The sequence below is a fragment of the Carcharhinus amblyrhynchos genome, chromosome 23 (assembly GCF_965287045.1).
Source record: "Carcharhinus amblyrhynchos chromosome 23, sCarAmb.v2.hapA, whole genome shotgun sequence".
NCBI lineage: Eukaryota > Metazoa > Chordata > Chondrichthyes > Carcharhiniformes > Carcharhinidae > Carcharhinus > Carcharhinus amblyrhynchos.
In genome coordinates this window covers 42,528,366-42,548,296 of record NC_137346.1, presented here as the reverse complement: position 1 = coordinate 42,548,296, position 19,931 = coordinate 42,528,366, and the positions used below count along the sequence as shown (strand labels likewise).

The following is a 19,931-nucleotide window of genomic DNA, read 5'->3' as shown; positions in this document are numbered from 1 at the left end:
GTTTTTGGAGCAAGCAAGGAGGTAGATTATGGGCTTGCCCAGTCCACTCTGTGCATTGACTTTGTAACTGTTCCACCACTCAATTAGATCATTGCTGATCTCTACCTCGAACCCATTTGGCCACTAATTGCTAGGTGCCCTTGCTGAACAAAAAACAGCAATTTTGCATTAATTTCTTACATAATGTATATTGTGTGATAAGTCCTTAAGGTGGTTTTTGAAGTTGTGGTGTCACTTGGCATTAACAGCAGAGCACATGCTCTCAAAAACTCTGTTCTCCCCTACACCCTGCTCAGAACGTTATCAGTGAATGTTGGTAAATGCTTGGATGCTTCTGACGAACAATCATTGTGTTTCAGACCAAAAGACATTGGAGCACAATTAAGCCACTCGCCCCATCAAGTCTGCTCCACCATTCAATCATGGCTGATATTTTTCTCATCTCCATTCTCCTGCCTTTTCCCCATAACCCCTGATCCCCTTATCAATCAGGAACCTATCTATTTCAGTCTTAAAGACACTCAATGACTTGGCCTCCACAGCCTTCTACAGCAAAGAGTTCCACAGATTCACCACTCTCTTGCTGAAGAATGAGAATGAAATTCCTTCTGATCTCTGTTTTAAAAGATCATCCCTTTAGCCTGAAATTGTGCCCTCTCGTTCTAGTTTTTCCGACTAGTGGAAGCATCCTCTCCACATCCACTCTATCCAAGCCTCACAGTATCCTGTAGATTTCAATAAGATTCCCCCTTCATCTTTTCAACGAGTACAGACCCAGAGTCCTCAACCATTCCTCATATGACAAGTTCTTCATTCCAGGGATCATTCTTGTGAACCTCCTCTGGACCCTTTCCAAGGCCAGCACATCCTTCCTTAGATATGAGGCCCAAAACTGCTCACAGTGCTCCAAATGGGGTCTGACCAGAGCTTTATACAGCCTCAGAAGTACATCCCTGCTCTTGTATTCTAGTCCTCTCGACATGAATGCTAACATTGCATTTGCCTTCCTAACTGCTGACTGAACCTGCATATTAACCTTAAGAGAATTTTGAACAACGACTCTCAAGTTCCTTTGTGTTTCTGATCTTCTAAACATTTTCCCATTCCTCCTTCCAAAGTGCCACAATTTTCCGCATTGTGTTCCATCTGCCATTTCTTTGCCCAATTTCCTAACCTGTCCAAGGCCTTCTGCGGCCCCCCACCCACATTCTCAATACTACCTGTACCTCTAAATATCTTTGTATTATCTGCAAACTTAGTAACAGTGCCTTCAGTTCCTCCTTCCAAATTGTTAATGTATATTGTGAAAAGTTATGGACCCAGCACTGACCCCTGAGGCACACCACTAGTCGCCAGCCGCCATCTTGAAGAAGACCCCTTTATCTCCACTCCTTGCCTTTTGCCAGTCAGCCAATTCTCTATCCATGCCAGGATCTTACTCATAATACTATGTGCACCTAACTTATTTAAGAGTGTTCTATGCAGCATCTTGTCAAAGGCCTTCTGGAAATCTAATTAAATTATGTCCACTGGTTCTCCTTAATCTAACTTCCTTGTTACCTGCTCAAAGAACTCTAACAGATTTGTCAGATATGACCTCCCCTTGACAAAGCTGCGCTGACTCAGTCCTACTTTATCATGTACTTCCAAGCTACCTCATCTTTAATAATGGACTCTAAAATCTTGCCAATAACTCAAGTCAGGCTAACTGGCCTATAATTTCCTGTCAGCTGCCTCCCTCCCTTAGCTACTTTCTAGTCCTCTGGTACCTTCCAGTGATTCCTGAAAGATCACCATCAATGTCTCCACAATTTCCTCAGCTATCTCTTTTAGAACCCTGGGGTGTAGTCCATTCAGTCCAGATGATTTATCTACCTTCAGACCTTTCAGTATCCCCAGAACCTTTTTGGTGATGGCCACTACACTCACCTGTTCCCCTGACTCTCCTGGAGCTGTGGCACCTCACTGGTGTCTTCCACTGAAGACTGAGGCAAAGTAACTATTCAGTTCCTCTGCCATTGTTTTGTTTCCTATTATTATTTCTCCAGCCTCATTTTTGAGTGGTCAAATGGCTATTTTTGCCTCTTTACCTTTTATATATTGAAACAAACTCTTCCTATCTTCTTTCATATTATTAGCTAGCTTGTGCTCGTATTTCATCTTCTCCCCCCTTATTGCCTTTTTAGTTGTCCCCTGCTCACTTTTAAAGGCTTCCCAATCCTCTGACTCCCCAATCATTGCCACGTTATATGTTGTTTCTTTTGCTTTTATGCTATCCTTGACTTCCCTCATCAGCCACGAGTGCCTTGTCCTCCCCTCAGCATGTTTCCTCCTCCTTGGGATGAATTTCTGTTGTGCCTCCTGAATAACTCTCAAAAACTCCTACCCTTGCTGTTCCACTGTCTTCCCTGCTGGGCTCCCTTTCCAATCAACTCTAGCCAGCTCCTCCCTCACGTCTTTGTAGTTACTTTTATTTAATTGTAATACCATTACATCTGATTCCAGTTTCCCCCTCTCAAACTGCAGGGTAAATTTTATCATATTATGGTCACTGCTCCCTAAGGGTTCTTTCACCTTATGTTTTCTAATCAAATCTGCCTCATTACACATCACCAAATGTAGAATTCCCTGTTCCCTAGTAGGCTCTGTCACAAGCTGCTCCAAAAATCCATCTCTTAGACATTCCACAAATTCCTTTTGTTGGGATCCACTACCTACCTGATTTTCCCAGTCCACCTGCATATTGAAGTCCCCCATGATTATTGTAATATTGCCTTTTTTATATGCCTTTTCTATCTCCTGATTTATTTTCGGCTCCACGTCCTGACTACTGCTAGGGGGCCTGTACGTAACTCCCATCAGGGTCTTTGCCGTTCCTCAACTCTACCCATATTTTATTGGATAAGTTGCCCAAGAATTGTTCTGTAAGTGGTTTGGTAGAAGTGAAGAAAATAGAGCTCCTGATTTATTTTCTTTATGTGGGAGACATTGTGGAAAATCAATATTTCTCAGCTCATCCCTTGGCACATCAAGGCATTAAAAGCATTGTGTCTGGGTGGGAGGTGGGGGGGGTGGCGAGGCTGAAGTCAGAAGAAGACTAGACGAGTAGGAGGTGACAGGTATTGTGGCGGGGGGCGGCGGCGGGGAGGGGGGGGATGCAGTTGGAAACAAGGGGAATTATAGAACAGTTAGCCTAACATCTGCTGCTGGAAAATGAATGGAGTCTATAATTAAAGTTCAAGTGGTGAACCTTGAAGAAATTCAGCTGATCTGAGACAGCCAGTCTCGATCTGTCAGCGATAGGTTCTGCTTTGAATTTTTGAAGCGGTGACTGAATAGGGATTTTTTTTGTAAGTTCCTCACAAGAGACTTTCAGCTAAAGCTGAAATTCATGGGATTGAAGGCGAGCTATTGAGCTGATTTGGAATTTGACTGAACTAAACTCAGCAGAGAATAGAGTTAACGTGCAGTTACTCAATTAGCAGTGACTAGTGTTGTCCCACAAGGATCTGTGTTGTGACTTTAACTCTTCATTGTATTAATTAATGACTTAAATTCTTCTTCTTGGCCCCAGTGTCCTGAGAAACAATGAGTGCATGCCAATGGGACACTGGTTTGGCAGCATCTGGCTCTGTCTTTGTGGTGCCCTCTCTTGCCTTGCCCGCTACTGTGTTTCTTCTCTTCACCTCTTTTCACTCCCACCTGTGCTGGGCCCTCAGCTATTTACCATTTATATAGATGATCTGGAGGAGGGGGCTGAGTGTAGGGTGATGAAATTTGCTGATGACACAAAGATGAGTGGAAAAGCAAATTGTGCGGAGGGTGTGGAAAGTCTGCAAAGGGATCTGGATAGGCTGAGCGAGTGGGTGAGGACCTGGCAGATGGAGTACAATGTTAGCAAGTGTGAGGTTATCCACTTTGGCAGAAATAATAGTAGGAGGGATTATTATTTAAAGGGAGAAAAGCTGCAGCATGCTATGGTATAGAGGGACCTGGGGGCCCTTGTGCATGAGTCGCAAAAACCCAGTCTGCAGGTGCAGCAGGTTATCAAGAAGGAGAATGGGATGCTGGCCTTTATAGCGAGGGGGGTAGAATATAAAAGCAGGGAGGTCTTGCTGCAACTGTACAGGGCACTGGTGAGGCCGCAGCTGGAGTACTGTGTGCAGTTTTGGTCACCGCACTTGCGCAAGGATATTTTGGTCTTGGAGGGAGTGCAGAGGAGGTTCACTAGGCTGATACCGGAGGTGAGGGGGTTGGCCTATGAAGAGAGACTAAATAGACTGGGTCTGTACTCGTTGGAGTTTAGAAGGATGACGGGGGATCTTATAGAGATGAATAAGATAATGAAAGGGATGGATAGGGTAGAGGTAGAGAGATTCTTCCCACTCAGAAAGGAAAGCAAGACTAGACGGCACAGCCTCAAGATAAGGCGGGGGGGGGGGTGGTGCAGTTTAGAACGGAGTTGAGGAGGAACTTCTTCACGCAAAGGGTGGTGAATCGCTGGAATTCTCTGCCCATTGAAGTGGTGGAGGCTACCTTGCTAAATATATTTAAGTCACGAGTAGATAGGCTTTTGACAGACAAGGGAATTAAGGGTTATGGGGAGAAAGCGGGAAAGCGGAACTGATCCACTTCAGATCAGCCATGATCTTATTGAATGGCGGGGCAGGCTCGAAGGGCTAGATGGCCTACTCCTGCTCCTATTTCTTACGTTCTTATGTTCCACCTCCTTCACTGTTGTCTCTGCATCAGATAATGGGATGGAAAGCCACAAATTTAAGTTTGCCAATGACACAAAGGTAATGGGTATTGTAAGCAGTGTAGGTAGAAGCATATTATAAAGAAATGCAAATAACAGTCACTTGGTAGTAAATAACTTTACTATTGTTGTAAAGAGAGACAAGGTGTCGAGGCTTTTCCCACTAACAACACAACTGACATCTTGAAAAGACATTCTGCCTACCACACAATTGAACAACATTATCTATGAATTTCAGTGCCAATAGAGTGGTAGATACATAGGCTGTATGTCCTCATGATTGGCTGATTGAATCAAATAGCTCATTCGTTTGGTTGTTTGCAGTAGGTGGAGTACAGATTTTTACAACCAACTTGTGAAACATAAAACAAAATGCCTTTTGTTAGATGTGATTCCACAATTGGACAGCACTTGTTAAACAATTCTGAGTGTGCTAATAGTGACACGAACGACTAATTTAATATGATTGTTCAAGTTCCTAATTTGATTCATTAATGCTTGCTAGAAGTGACTTGCACTCATAATCAGAGAGCTGTTCTCTGCAAACAAAGGAATATGTTCAAACCTCGTGTCTTTTTGGAATTTCTCAGAGCTTGGGGAGCCTATAGTTCCCTGTTGCTTTCTCCATGGCAATGCTTCAGCCAGTCAGAATCAACTTGTCAGCTCGTCAACACCCTCTTCTGTAGAATAAATTGTTGTGATTGTTTGAAATTTGACATTCTTGTGCTTGTCATCATGTTCGATAATCACATTTTGATTTGACTCGTCTTAAGTTTCCTTTGTACTCTTTGTTTCCGTTCGGGCCGTTCCCCCTCCTTTTGGGGAGCCGCCCCCTTTTTCTTTGTCCGAACGTAATTTAAGTTTGTTTACTAGGTTCGACCCACAAGAACAAAAGAAATTTGGGGGTCCATGTACATCGATCATTAAAATGATGTGAATGTAAGAGAAAATAATCAAAGAGAACTAATAGAACGCTAACCTTTATAACTGGCAGAATTTACAAGAATAGACATTATGCTTCAGCTCTTTTTAAACCACATCTGGAGTACTGTGATTAGTTCTGGATAGCGCACCTTGGGAAGCTTCTATTGGTCTTGACTGGCATGCAGTCAAGACTTACTGAATGATAGTTGGACTCTGGGTTAGTTTACAAGGCGAGATTTCATAAACTAGAGTTGTATTCCTTGGAATTTAGCAGTTTAAGGGATGACTTGATTAAACTGTTGCAAGTATTAAGGTAGATAGGAAGGAAATATTTGCACTGGGTGAACAGGCTGGAGAGATCAATGGTCAACTTCTCATTCTTCCTTCCCTGAAGGAAGCTATTGAAAAATGTTGGTAAAACCACAACTTAACACACTTTGTGATCAATTTCCGGAGCCAAAACTTTCTTGCCTTTCCTGTCAATCTCGTGAAAACCTCAGCAGTGCAGTCTGCAGTGACCTGAATTTATTCCTTCTTTTCCTTGTCCTCTTCCGTTGCCAGTTGAGTTGTAGCTTGTCTCATAGATTGGAAGTGGAGAAAACATGCTGATTTGCTGGGGTAATTTTCTGTTATGTCATCTTACTGATAAGAGGTCAAACTGAGAATACAGATTATCTCCTGTCATAGCATTTAGTCAGAATTAATGTAGAGCAGCAAACCACCAGTTCCTTAAGCTCTCACGCCTTGATGTTGGTTCACAATTTCTCCCTTCTCATTCAAGATGAGACATGTAGTGTAGGTGGGACGGAGGGGAAGGTGTGATGATGGCCGTATGTGTCCATCACATACAGTTAATTAATTTTAAGTGTGTTGGTCTTGTGTTTTGCACAACAAGATCCCACAAGTTGCAGTGAGAGAAATGGGCAGTGGGAATACAGAAGTTTTTCAATTAAAGGCCAGAATCCATCTCATTTTCTTTCTGCCTTCACACGATATAATGATGGTGGCATTATTGATTAACTATGGAAATCAATCTCTTATTGATTGATCATGCACTCAGATCCGACACGGATCAGCTGGCGGGGCTTTTCACAGACATCTTCAACCTCTTTGCAACAATCTGAGGTCCCTATCTACTTCAAGAAGACAACCATCATCCCTTACCTAAGAAAAACCAAGCAGCGTGCCTTAATAATTATCGGCCAATGGCTCTGACAGCCATCATCATGAAGCGCTTCGAAAGGTTAGTCGTGGCACAAATCAATTCCAGTCTCCCAGACTACCTGGATCCCCTACAGTTTGCCTACCATCAGCAGACGCCATTTCCTTGGCCCTGCACGCAACCCTGGAGCACCTAGGTAACAAGGACATCTATGTTAGACTCCTGTTTATTGACTACAGCTCAGCCTTCAACACTATTATTCCCGTGAAATTCATCTCCAAAATCCGTAGCCTGGGCCTCAACACCTCCCTCTGCGACTGGATCCTGAACTTCCTAACTCTCAGACCACAATCAGTAAGGATAGGCAACAATACCACCTCCACGATCATCCTCAACACCAGTGCCCCACAAGGCTGTGTTCTCCTGAACTACTGAACTTCTTATACACCTATGACTGTGTGGCCAAATTCCCCTCCAATTCAATTTTCAAGTTTGCTGACGACACCACCATACTGCGTCGGATCTCAAACAATGACAAGACAGCGTACAGGAATGAGATAGAGAATTTGGTGTGGCAACAATAGTCTCTCCCTCAATGTCAACAAAGTGAAGGAGATTGTCATTGATTTCAGGAAGCGTAATGGAGAACACGCCCCTATCTACTTCAACAGGGACGCAGTAGAAAAGGTCATGAGCTTCAAGTTTTTAGGTGTCCAGATCACCAACAACCTGTCCTGGTCCTCCCATGTCAACACTAATTAAGAAAGCCCATCAATGCCTCTACTTTCTCAGAGGACTAAGGAAATTTGGCATCTCAGCTACGACTCTCACCAACTTTTACAGATGCAGCACAGAAAGCATTCTTTCTGGTTGTATCACAGCTCAGTATGTCTCCTGCTCTGTCCAAGACCATAAGGAACTACAAAAGGTTGTAAATGTAGGTTAATCCATCACGCAAACCAGTCTCCCATCCATTAACTCTGTCTACACTTCCCGCTGCCTCGGCAAAGCAGCCAGCATAACTAAGGATCCCACACACCCTGGACATTCTCTCTTCCACCTTCTTCCTTCAGGAAAAAGACACAAGTCTGAGGTTACATATCAACCGATTCAAGAACAGCTTCTTCCCTGCTGCTGTCAGACTTTTGAATGGGCCTACTTTGCATTAAGTTCATCTTCCTCTACACCCTAGCTATCTCTGTAACACAGCATTCTGTATTTTCTCCTTTCCTTTTCTGCGAATGGTATTTTTTGTCTGTACAGCATGCAAGAAACAATACTTATCACAGGTATTACATAGTGAAAATAGTAAATCAAAACAAATTATCAGATCCAGGCATAATGTGAGAAGGACCCAGTGATGCAAAGCTTTGGGAACCTGTCCTTCTCCAAAAACTGCACTTTACCACGTGTTGTACCAGTTAATTTATTTCTGGCAGCGCCTCGTGTTCAAAAATAAATCAAACCTTATTGCAATATGCTTAATATTTTGGTCCAGGCTGCTTAATAACATAGTACAGAGTTAGTAAGCAATGCCCTTAAATAAAAATGTACCACTCAATAGCAAGGTTTGTTTCGGAGGGCACAAAATCAGAAATGTTGTGCGCTTATGGTGTTGGGAGAAGAGACAAATAGTCAAAGCTATGAACATAACCTCTGTTCCCCAAAGATTTTGGAGATACATTTGTGGAGTTTTTCTAGTGTCTCCAAATGACTGAGACGACTCCACAACAGAGAAGGACATTTAATGGTTCAAAATTCTGAGAGCTTTGAGTGGAAGGGAGGAAACTGTTTCCACTGGCAGGGAGGTTAATACACACACGTTTAAGATCATTGACAAATTAAACTAGCTGGGAGATAGCAGATTTCTCTTTACACACTCATGATCTGGCAGTTGCAGTCTGGGAGCGCAGTGTTTGAATTTTTTTCTGCCACCCTTTCAGTCGTAACTTATATTTTAGAGCTTTAATTTAAACACCTTCCACGTGTTCTATTGAGATAAACAAGGACAGTAATTCAATTATTTCTTTATTGAACACTTCTAGTACCAACTCGAGCATAAACAGTTGCAACACATCAACGCAACTGAACTTTAACTCTTAAACTGCACTTTAACTTTAATTGAATGTCAACTTTAACTATTTAACTGAAAATAGATACTATCAAGTTTAGGAAAACCTTGGCCGAGAAATATCCTCATTGTAGAGTCAATCTTCTCTCTGAAGCACTCTTCAGGGTACAACCTTTGTCGCAACGGTTGGTCTCTTCCGAGTTATTGCTGTTTAAACAAAGAACTCATGTCTTTTATCCACAATTCTCCACTTGCTTCTGGAAGATTCTCTGTCATCCAGCCAATTGTGTCACCAGAAACCGATCACATGGCTTGAACATCCAGTGAAATTACTTTTGAACAAAACCATTATACTTCGTTCAAACTGCATACTCCATACATAACAGCCATGAATTGGAACCGCACTGTCTCAGTTAATGCAACCAACTTCCCTGATCTGATTAAAACAGGAAGCGTCAGATCACAGCTCCCAGACCAGAGCCTCTTTACAACCTGTATCTGGTTTTAATCTGTAAGTTGATCAAAATTCCCAGCATGCTTCACTCTCAGCCAGAGTAGCCATTTCAAAGCCACTGTTGCCATTTTTGTTGTTGAATCATTGTAGCCATTCTTTCCCCGTCCACACTTGCAAAAGGGAATTGGATATATACTTAACATGGAGTCATTTACAAGCCTTTGCGGAAAGAGCAGGAGAGTGGTAAAAGAACTGGCATGGGCTCGATGGCCTGAATGGCCATGTTATGTGGTGTATGATGCTTTAGAATTTCAAAAGCTTTTCTTCAGATGTTCTAAATTCATTAGAGACGTTCACTGATCCAATGCCCACAACCTCTTGGGCGAAGGTTCCAGACTCCTGCTATTTTTAACCTGGGAGGAAAAGTGCTTCCTGATATCACTGGAAAATGGGCTAGTTCTAATTTTAAGATTGTGCCTCCTTGATACGCATGAGATCAGGTTACCAAAACGTCAGTGTTTAGAACCCAGTCAGAAAATGGTTATACGTGAAAAAGCTTTTCTTTTGAGACTGAGATAACGCAAATACTGTCTCACCCTCAAAAGGGCAAACCGTTCTCACGCGCTGTGATATTTTAAAAAAGATTTGTATGGCGTTTTCTTTGATCACACATCCCTTTAGCGTGCAGAACAAACTCTTCCTGTTTAAGTTACATTTTACAGTTGTTATAAAGCAGAGTAATTTCCTGGTCCATCAATATTCCCAATGATTGTACTGTGACCATTTCTACGATATTTCTAATTAGTATACAGAGTAACTGATAGCTACTTATCTAGCTTTTGGTTCCTGCCATAAATAATGGTCCCAGATATTCGTCAAGCATACAGTAAGGTCAGTAATTGTAAGAAAGTTATCTATGTGACTTTTGGTCCATTATGCCCCCATAGGATTTTTTTGTCTCGAATGAAATGACAAGGGCTCAGAAACGAAAGGTGAAGTTTTAGTTGTTGAGGAAAATAGATTTTGAGTGCAGATCTGTTATAAAGGGAGTTTGAGTTTTAAAGTTTATTTATTAGTGTCACAAGTAGGCTTGCGTTAACACTGCAATGTGAAAATCTCCTAGTTGCCACACTCCGGCACCTGTTCGGGTGCACTGAGGGAGAATTTAGCATGGCCAGTGCACCTAACTAGTATGTTTGTGGATTGTGGAAGAAAGCCAGACCACCCGGAGGAAACCTATGCAGACACAAGGAGAATGTTCAAACTCTGCACGGATAGTGAAATGACCCATGATAAATCCAACATATGTGCATGTCAAGGGGGAAATCCAACATGTGGTGCATATCAAAAGGGTGGATTAAGACTTGAGTCTACAGGTAGCATTGCCAAGATGAATTCTGAGAAGCATGACCTCCTACCTTCCAATGCCCTGTCCCCAAACTAGTGCCATAGGTTGCCTGACCTGTCTGTCCTCAACACACTACCTCACCTTGGCCAATTGGAAACCAAGCAAGCTCTTTGATACCTAAAACCAGAAGAGAAAGTGCTGGAAAATCTCAGATCTGGCAACATCTGTAAGGAGAAAAGAGCTGCCGTTTCATGTCCAGGCGACAGTTTGTCGAAGCTCTTTGGTACCTGACTGGATGATTCTTAACTTTCCCATCCTCTTTCCACTGTTGTTATAACTAATAAACACAAAGTGTTTGAATAAATTGGTAAGCATCCAGTTTAGTTTCCTCACAACAGTCTCCAGGTGATTACTTTCATTCCTTGGAATTTCAAGACAATCTGAAGGGTCGGTATATAACACCCACCCACTCACACCTCCCTCAGCCCTAAGAGTCTAAGCCAAGAGCCACAGCCATATAAAGGTTTTTTTTCATCATGACCCTTTGCAAATATATTTAATGCAAGAGCGAAAGTCTTGTGGTTTCTTATTAATACAGTGTGTGAACATGGCTATTTTTTCTCACATTTTTCTACGTGTTTGTGTTCATATGTTGTAAGAAATCTCACAACACCAGGTTAAAGTCCAACAGGTTTATTTGGTAGCAAAAGCCACTACCTTTCGGAGTGCTGCCCTTTCATCAGATGAGTGGGAGTTCTATTCATAAACAGGGCATGTAAAGACACAAATTCAATTTACAAGATAATGGTTGGAATGCGAGTCTTTACAGGTAATCAAGTCTTAAAAGTACAGATAACGTGAGTGGAGAGAGGGCTAAGCACAGGTTAAAGAGATGTGTATTGTCTCCAGCCAGGACAGTTAGTTAGGTTTTGCAAGCCCAGGCAAGTCATGGGAGTTATAGATAGACAGTGTGACATGAACCCAAGATCCCGGTTGAGGCCGTCCTCGTGCGCAGAACTTAGCTATCAGTCTCTGCTCAGTGATTCTGTTGTTATGTGTCATGAAGGCCGCCTTAGAGAACGCTTACCTGAAGATCAGCTGAATGCCCATGACCGCTGAAATGTTCCCCAACAGGAAGAGAACACTCTTGCCTGGTGATTTCTGCTGGACCCCCCACCCCTCCATGACAATCTGAAGCAATAATCCTCTCTCCAGGCCCCATGTACAGTCTCAGCTGAGCTGATGTAGCCCTGTTCAAATATCCTGTTTAGTTGGTCCAGATATTGATAAAAGGTGTAAACACATTTTAGCAGATATCTAACGAAGTGTTAAATCTTTTTGTCATATCTTAGTAATTCACTTTTAAAATTTGCAATTGCTGAATATTAGGAATGAAAATTTCCCACTGTATGGATAACTATATCTCCACTGCATTGACATCAGAAACAAATAGATCTCTATTTTGAGCGTTGGCTGGTTGTGGACCAGTGGATGAAGTGATAAGATATCTTGCGTTTGTCTCCACTAGAGGATACAAATAACTTCCTAAAAACAATTGTGAATCAGGCAATAAAAGGGAGGAATTTAAAACAACGGATATTTAGAATTAATAGATTAAAAGTTAGTATGTTCCTGGCCCTAATGGGCCCTCATCCTAAATCTTAAAATAAGTGGCTGAGGAGATGATAGGTGCATTGGTTTAACCTTTCCAAAGTTCCCTAGATTCTGGAAAATTCCCATCAGATTGGAGAACAGTGAATGTAACTCATCTATTCGAAGAAGGAGGGAGACTGACAATAGCAAACTATAGGTGAGTTAGCTTAACATCTGTCTTTGGGATATTTCTAGAATTTATTATTAAGGAGGTTATAGGGGGCCACTTAGCATGTCTCAATACAAGCAGGCAGAGTGAACATTGATTTATGAAAGAGAAATTGTGTTTAACTAATATATTGGAGTTCTTTGAAGAAGTACAAGCAGCATGGATAAAGGGGAACCTGTGGATGTCAGAGGTTTACAGCATGAAACAAGTCCTTTGGACATGTCGCCCTTTTATTTTTAAACCCTTAAGCTAATCCCAATTGCCCACATTTGGGTCATACCCCTCTATATCCATCTTACCCATGTATCTGTCTAAATGCTTTTTAAAAGACAAAATTGTACCCTCTGCTATTACCTCTGGCAGCTTGTCCCAAACACTCACCACCCTCTGTGAAAAAATTGCCTCTTTGGACCCTTTTGTAACTCTTCCCTTTCACCTTAAATCTATGCCGTCTAGTTTTAGACTCCCCTCCATTTGGGAATCTAGCTGATCTGTGTCCCTCATTATTTTATAGACCTCTATAAGATCACCCCTCAGTCTTCCACGCTCCAGAGAAAAAAAATCCCAGTCTATCCAACCTCTCCTTATAACTCAAACCATCAAGTCCAAGTAGCATCCTAGTAAATCTTTTCTGTACTCTTTCTAGTTTAATAATATCTTTTCTATAATAGGATGACGTATACTCCAAGCGTGGTCTTAACAATGTCTTGTACAACTTCAACATGTCCCAATTCCTGCATTCAATGTTCTGTCCGATGAATCCTTCTTCATCACTTTGTCCACCTGTGACTCCACTTTTAAGGAGCTATGAACATCTACCCCTAGATGTCTTTGTTCTGTAACTTTCCTCAACCACACGCCCGCCCCTGCCGTGCCCGCCCCCGTTGTGCCCCCCCCCCCCCCCCCCAAACTATTAACTGAGTAAGTCCTGCCCTGGTTCAGTCTACCAAAATGCATCAGCTCAGATTTATCTAAATTAAACTCCATCTGCCATTCGTCAGCCCACTGACCCAATTGATCAAGATCCCGTTGCAATCGGAGGTAACTTTCTTCACTACCCACTATGCCACCAATCTTGATGTCATCTGCAAACTTACTAACCATGCCTCCGATTTTCTTATCCAAATCACTAATATAAATGACAAATAACAGTCGACCCAGCACTGATCCCTGAGGCTCCAGTTTGAAAAACAACCCTCTATAATCACCCTCTGGCTTCTGTCAAGAAGCCAATTTTGTACCTATTTAGATATCTCGCCCTGGATCCCATGAGATTTAACCTTATGCAACAACCTTCCATGTGGTATCTTGTCAAAGGTCTTGTTAAAGTCCATGTAGACAACATCAGCTGCACTGCCCTCATCTACCTTCTTGGTGACCCCTTCAAAAAACTCAATCAAATTTGTGAGATATGATTTTCCATTCGCAAAGCCATGCTGACTGTTCCTAATCAGTCCATGTGTCTCTAAATGCCTATAGATCCTGTCTCTCAAAATACTTTCCAACAACTTACCCACCACAAATGTGAGGCTCACTGGCCTGTAGTTTCCAGGCTTTTCCTGCAGCCCTTTTTAAACAAAGGTACAACATTTGCCACCTTCCAATCTTCAGGCACCTCACCCGTGGCTATTGATGATTCAAATATCTCTGATAGGGGACGTGCAATTTTCTCCCTAGCCTCCCACAATGTCCTGGGATACACTTCATGTCCCAGGGATTTATCTACCTTGACGTGCTTTAAGATTTCCAGCACCTCTTTTCCTCTATAATATGTACACTCCTCAAGACATCGCTATTTATTTCCCCAAGTTCCCTAACATTCACACGTTTCTCAACAGTAAATACTGATGAGAAATATTCATTTAGGATCTCGCCCACCTCTTGTGGATCCACACATAGATGACCTTGTTGATCCTTAAGAGGCCCTACTCTCCCTTGTTACTCTTTTGACCTTTTGTATTTGTAGAAGCTCTTTGGATTCTCTCAGATGTGCTGTGCTTAGATTTCCAGGTGGCATCTGACAAGATGCAGCATCAAAGGCTATTATGCAAATCAAGATCTTATGATGTAGGGGATAACATATTAATATGAATAGAAGATTGGTTAGCTAACAGGAAGTATAGAGCAGTCATCAGTGGGTCATTTTTGGATTGCCAAAATGTGATGAGTTGAGTGCCACAGAGATCAGTGCTAAGCCCTCAACTATTTACAATTTATAACTTGGATGAAGGTACCAAATGTACAGTTGCAAAATTTACAGATAGCATGGGGATAGGTAGGGTTAAGTGAACATGTTTTTTAAAAAAAAATTAGATGGAGTTTAATGTGGGAATATGTGAAATCGTTTACTTTGACAGGAAGAATAGAAAAGCAACAAATGATTAAATGGACAGAGATCTGTGCGTCCTTGTGCATGAATCAAAAAAAAGTTAGTACGTAGGTACAGCAATTGATTATGATGACAAATAGTGTTGTCATTTATTGCAAGGGGAATATATTATTAAAGTAAAGATGTTATTCTACAGTTGTGCCGGATGTTGGTGAGATCACATCCAGAATACCCTGTACAGTTTTGATCTCTTCGGAAATGTGTCAGAGAAGGTTCATTCAACTGATACCTGGGATGGGGGGTGTGTGCTATCTTGAAGGGTTGGACAGACTGGGTCTGTATCGGAGTTTAGAAGAGTGAGAGGTGATCTTATGCAATGGCTAAATTATGTTCAAACATAGGGAAATGACAGGTAGGAAAAGACTGCCTAATTCATGCTTGTGATGGCTCAAGTGTCAAGACTAGATGGCCCCCATTTGCACCATACCCCTCCCCTCCCCTCCCCCTTTTTGGGCCATGCAAGAAAAAAAGTGCCCTGGATGATAATTTCAATATCCCTCTCTGGATGGAGCAGAGAACGGGATATGGATGTCATGTGGAATGTCTGTACTTTGGGGGAAATCTTACATCACATTTTTCCTGAAAAGTTTAGAGAGGCTCTTAATATTGAATTGGTTGTAATGCTGTTTCTCTCTGCTGCTATTGTGTGTAGCCACTCCTACCAGGGGACCTGGTGTCATAGTATGAATCACTTGTCTGTCTTGCTCCATCCTTGCTTATCCACTGTAGTTTGTCTGCAACCATTCTGTGATGTCTGTCATCCAACTATGTCTAGGGTGACCCCTCTTCCTGCTATCCGTTTTCCCCTCTGGAAGCGATCACCTGTATTTTTCAGCTCTGATCAAGTTTAGCCATTGCTGACATTTTCTTTTCTGGATGTCACTTTGAGTTTTTTCTGCTCTTGTTAATTCAAGCACCTCTTCATTTGTCTCTATATGGAATTTTCAGCTTGCTGTTAGTATCCATATTCCAAAGGCCTCCATTTTCTTCAGGCAGGGATCTTTACTTATTGTCTCGGCCTTTTGGCTAAGATCAAGTGTAGTATCGACATGCTGTACTTGGTTGAAGTCATTATGTTTTATTTCAGCTTCATTTGAAGCAATTTTTAAAAGCGGCATCTGAGCCTTTTGGCTAAGATGTAGATGAGATCAAGCCTTGGAGGAGGAGCTATACCTACTCCAATCAGCTGGGATCATGTAGGTCAAGCCCAAGACAGGAGGTGAGAGCCCTGTCTTGTCAGCTTGGATCGGGAATGTCTCAACTCGTTGGGACTCTGAACTGGATTTGACTGGATTGAATTGGAATTTAAAAAAATTACTTGCAGCTTTCTCAATCTTAAAATGCATCACAAAGCATCTTCCCTTATCGGTTGTTCTGAGTGTGTATACTTATCTACTTTGTTCCACTGTGACATCAACCATTTCAATCTTCACTCTCATTTCTTCTCATCTATTTCTTCATAATTTGGTGTTCAGACTGAATCCACATTCTAAACTTCTGGATTGTACTTGATCTACAATATTTGATATGGCCTATTCTGATTCTGTAAATGCCATTGCAGTGCTATAAATACCTTCTTTGTTATTTGTTTTTAAATTTCACAAGTACTTGTAAAATTTGTGTCATATATTTGTATTTGATAGTTATTTGTAAAGTCAGTTTCTGAAATGAAAACTACCTTGTGATTGGAAGGTCAGAACCTTGACGAAGCGGGTTGGGGGGGATTTTGTTTTATATTCTGTCACGGGATGTGGGTGTTGCTGACGAGACCAATAGTTATTTCCCATCCCTAATTGCTCTCCGATGTTCCTATTTTCTTGACCTGATGCAGTCCATGTGGTGTAGACCATAAGATCTGAAGAAATAAGAACAGCAGTAGGCCATTCAGTCTTTCAAGCCTGCTCTTATTAAATAAGATCGTGGCTGATCTAACACTCATTAATAACACTTAATTCCTTTACTGATTTAAAAATATATCAATCTCAGCCCTGAAAATGTTCAAGGGCTCAGCCTCCACAGTTTCTTGGGGTAAAGAATTCCAAAGATTCACCCTTCTTTCGAGAGAAGAAATTCTTCCCCAAATCCATCTGGAATGAACCCCCCCCATTCTGCAACTGGGTCCTCCGGTCCTACACTCTCCCATGAGTGGAAACAACCCAACATTTACCCTGTCTAACCCTTGAGAATCTTGTATGTTTCAATCATATCACCTCTTGTTCTTCTGAACACCAAGGAGTTCAGACCCGACCTGTTTAATCTTTCCTCATATGACAGTCCCTCCATACCAGGATCATCCTGATAAACCACCTCTGTAGTGCCTCCAATGATTAATATATCTTTCCTTTAGACCTGTGTTAGCTCTCTGATTCCAATTTCTCTGCATGCTTTTTAATCTTTTTCAAATCTTTACCCATTTACCTGTCCTTTTTAAAAGCTGCTTTTGATTCCACCGCCATTCCTTTGGACAGGCATTCCTCTGCATAAAAGAAATTTATCTCCTCACTCTTCTTTCTGATGAACTTGAGATTTTCCTTTAGTACAACTTACCAAGTAGTGAAAACAATTTGCCCCCATTCAATATATTGATCAGCTTTCATTTTAAGCTTCTTTGCAAAAGAAATTTCAATTTCTTCATAACTATATCCTCCTGCCATCGGTAGCATCTTTATGAATCAAATTTGGATTGCTTCGTTGGCCTTTGCATCTTTACTAAAATAGGGCTCACATAACTGCACCCAGTATTCTAACTATAGATTTAACTAATGATTTTGTGTATCTTTCTCTCTGCTTCAGTGCTCTAAGCTTTTTACAAATAAAACTTAAAGTCCTGATCTTAATGTAACCCTACCCATTCTTACTCTCCATGGACTCGAACTCGCTCCGTCCTATCTCCAAAGATGTACAGGTTAGGTGGATTAGCCATGCTAAATTGCCCCTTACTGACCCAAGATGTGTAGGTTAGTGGGATTAACAGGGTAAATACATAGGGTTACAGGGATAGGGCCTGGGTGGGATTGTTGTCAGTGTAGATTCAATGGGCCAAATGGCCTCCTTCCGCACTGTAGGAATTCTATAATCCTATGATCCCAAGTTTGGTTAAAATTGAAGCTGCAGATTCCATATGCTTTTTATTAACTTGTTCTCTCACTTCTTATGCGACAACAATAACTACATTTCACAAAGTCTTCATGGCTGTATGAAGTCAGGTGATCAGGAAAGCTGTTCTCTAAATACATGTGTTTTTTTCTTTATAAAAGTTTTCTGAGCTCTAAGTTTCTTTGCTTTTTTTAATGTTTTCCCAGTTATTATCTATTCATTCCCCCTAATGGTGTCACCTTGCTATGTTAAGTTTCATCTGGCATCTATCATCCAAACGTCTAGTTTGGCCACGCTTCTGGGGAGATCCCCCAATGTCTCCAGTTGTGAAGCCAACTGATCGTGGAAACTTTTATTCACTGCACAGCCTATGTCGCTAGCAGAGAGATTCAACACCTTGTGACTGTCATTCACGTGTTACTTTGATGTTGCTGTCGAGAATGGAAGCGTTCCACAATGAGAACCATGTTCTTTATTTGAATAAGTACTGATATCCTGCCAGAGCAATCATTGTTTCTGGCTCTGTTGCTTCTCATTAGCATTGTCTAGAATGACCTTCAGTACATTTGTTTTAAGTTTCTATATGCTTTTATAAATCCCTCCTTTCCCAAAAGACGTCACCTTACAAGATATATGGTTCCACATCTGCTAACATCTGCCCTGTACTCAATGAAGTGACCTTTCTTCATGTCATGCTATTTGATGTGGGAGAATTGTAACCCAGCTCAAGACAGGCAGACAGACACGTCCCATCAGAAAGTAATAAGCAGTGATAGAGAATGGGAGCACTAATTGAGTTCTCCCCACTTTTTTGATATAGGTTACTGAATGTTTGACCTGAAGGCTCAAACAAACCAGGGATTGAATCTGTAACCGTCCTGTTCAGTGTTAATCAGTCCTCACTAACCAGCCCATTGCTAAACTGCATTTTCAGAGGACTCCTGAGAGTTCTTAATAATGGATAAAATTAAATAAATGCGCAGAGCTTCAAACCATACTTGAATATGGAGCAAAGATGAATAAATAGGGTTGACATACAAATCAGCCACCGTCTAAGTGAATGGCCCATTTGTTTTTAAATTTAATCCTGTGACGTGATCATTGTTAACAAGGCCAGTGTTTATTACCTAGTTGCCTTTGAGAAGGTGAAGGTGAGCCACCTTTTTTTTTTGAGCTGTTGTAGTCAACTTGTCTTAGGTACACCCAGTGTTATTGGGGAGGGAGCTTCAGCATTTTGATTCAGCAATAGTGAAGGTACAGCGTTTTGGCAGCAAGTCAGGATGTGTGACTTTTGGAGGGGAACTTAGAGGTAATGGTGTTGCCAGGCATCGCATGCCTTTGTCCTTTTAGGTGGGTTTGTGAGGTGCTGTCAAAAAAAAAGTGTGTTGCTGCAATGTACCTTGTACATGGAGCACTAGAGCCATGATGCGCTGGTGGTGGAGGGGTAGATGGTCTGCTGATCCCCAATCCTTGGTTTCATTCACCTGCACTCTGGTCCTTTGATCTTGATAAGTGAGGTGTGGCCAACGGGAATCCACATTGGGCAAGTGGAAGCCCTATACGTGTATACTGTATCTTGGTGATGTGATTTGTTCAGTCTCATAACCATGGAATAAAGTTCAGATCACTGACCTACCAGAAACTATAATTTCTTCCAAACTGAATTTTGGCCATGATTTAAAAAAAATTGTTTTACATTAGAATCATGGAATCCCTACAGTACAGGAGGAGGCCATTCAGATCTGTACCAACCACAATCCCACCCAGGCCCTATTCCCGTAACTCCACACATTTGCCTTGCTAATCCCCTTGACACTAGGGTCAATTTAGCATGGCCAATGAACCTAACCCGCACATCTTTGGACTGTAAAAGGAAGCTGGAGCATCTGGAGGAAACTTGCGCAGA

At 41.7% G+C, this 19,931-nt stretch overlaps 1 protein-coding gene and 1 pseudogene across 1 annotated transcript in view; both read left to right on the top strand.

Moving 5' to 3' along the window:
- The window catches only part of LOC145357432 (linker for activation of T-cells family member 2-like), a 71,406-nt gene that overhangs the window by 1,342 nt on the left and 50,133 nt on the right, over nucleotides 1–19,931 (top strand). The window lies entirely within an intron of this gene.
- Nucleotides 15,935–16,103, top strand: LOC145357670 (U2 spliceosomal RNA; annotated as a pseudogene).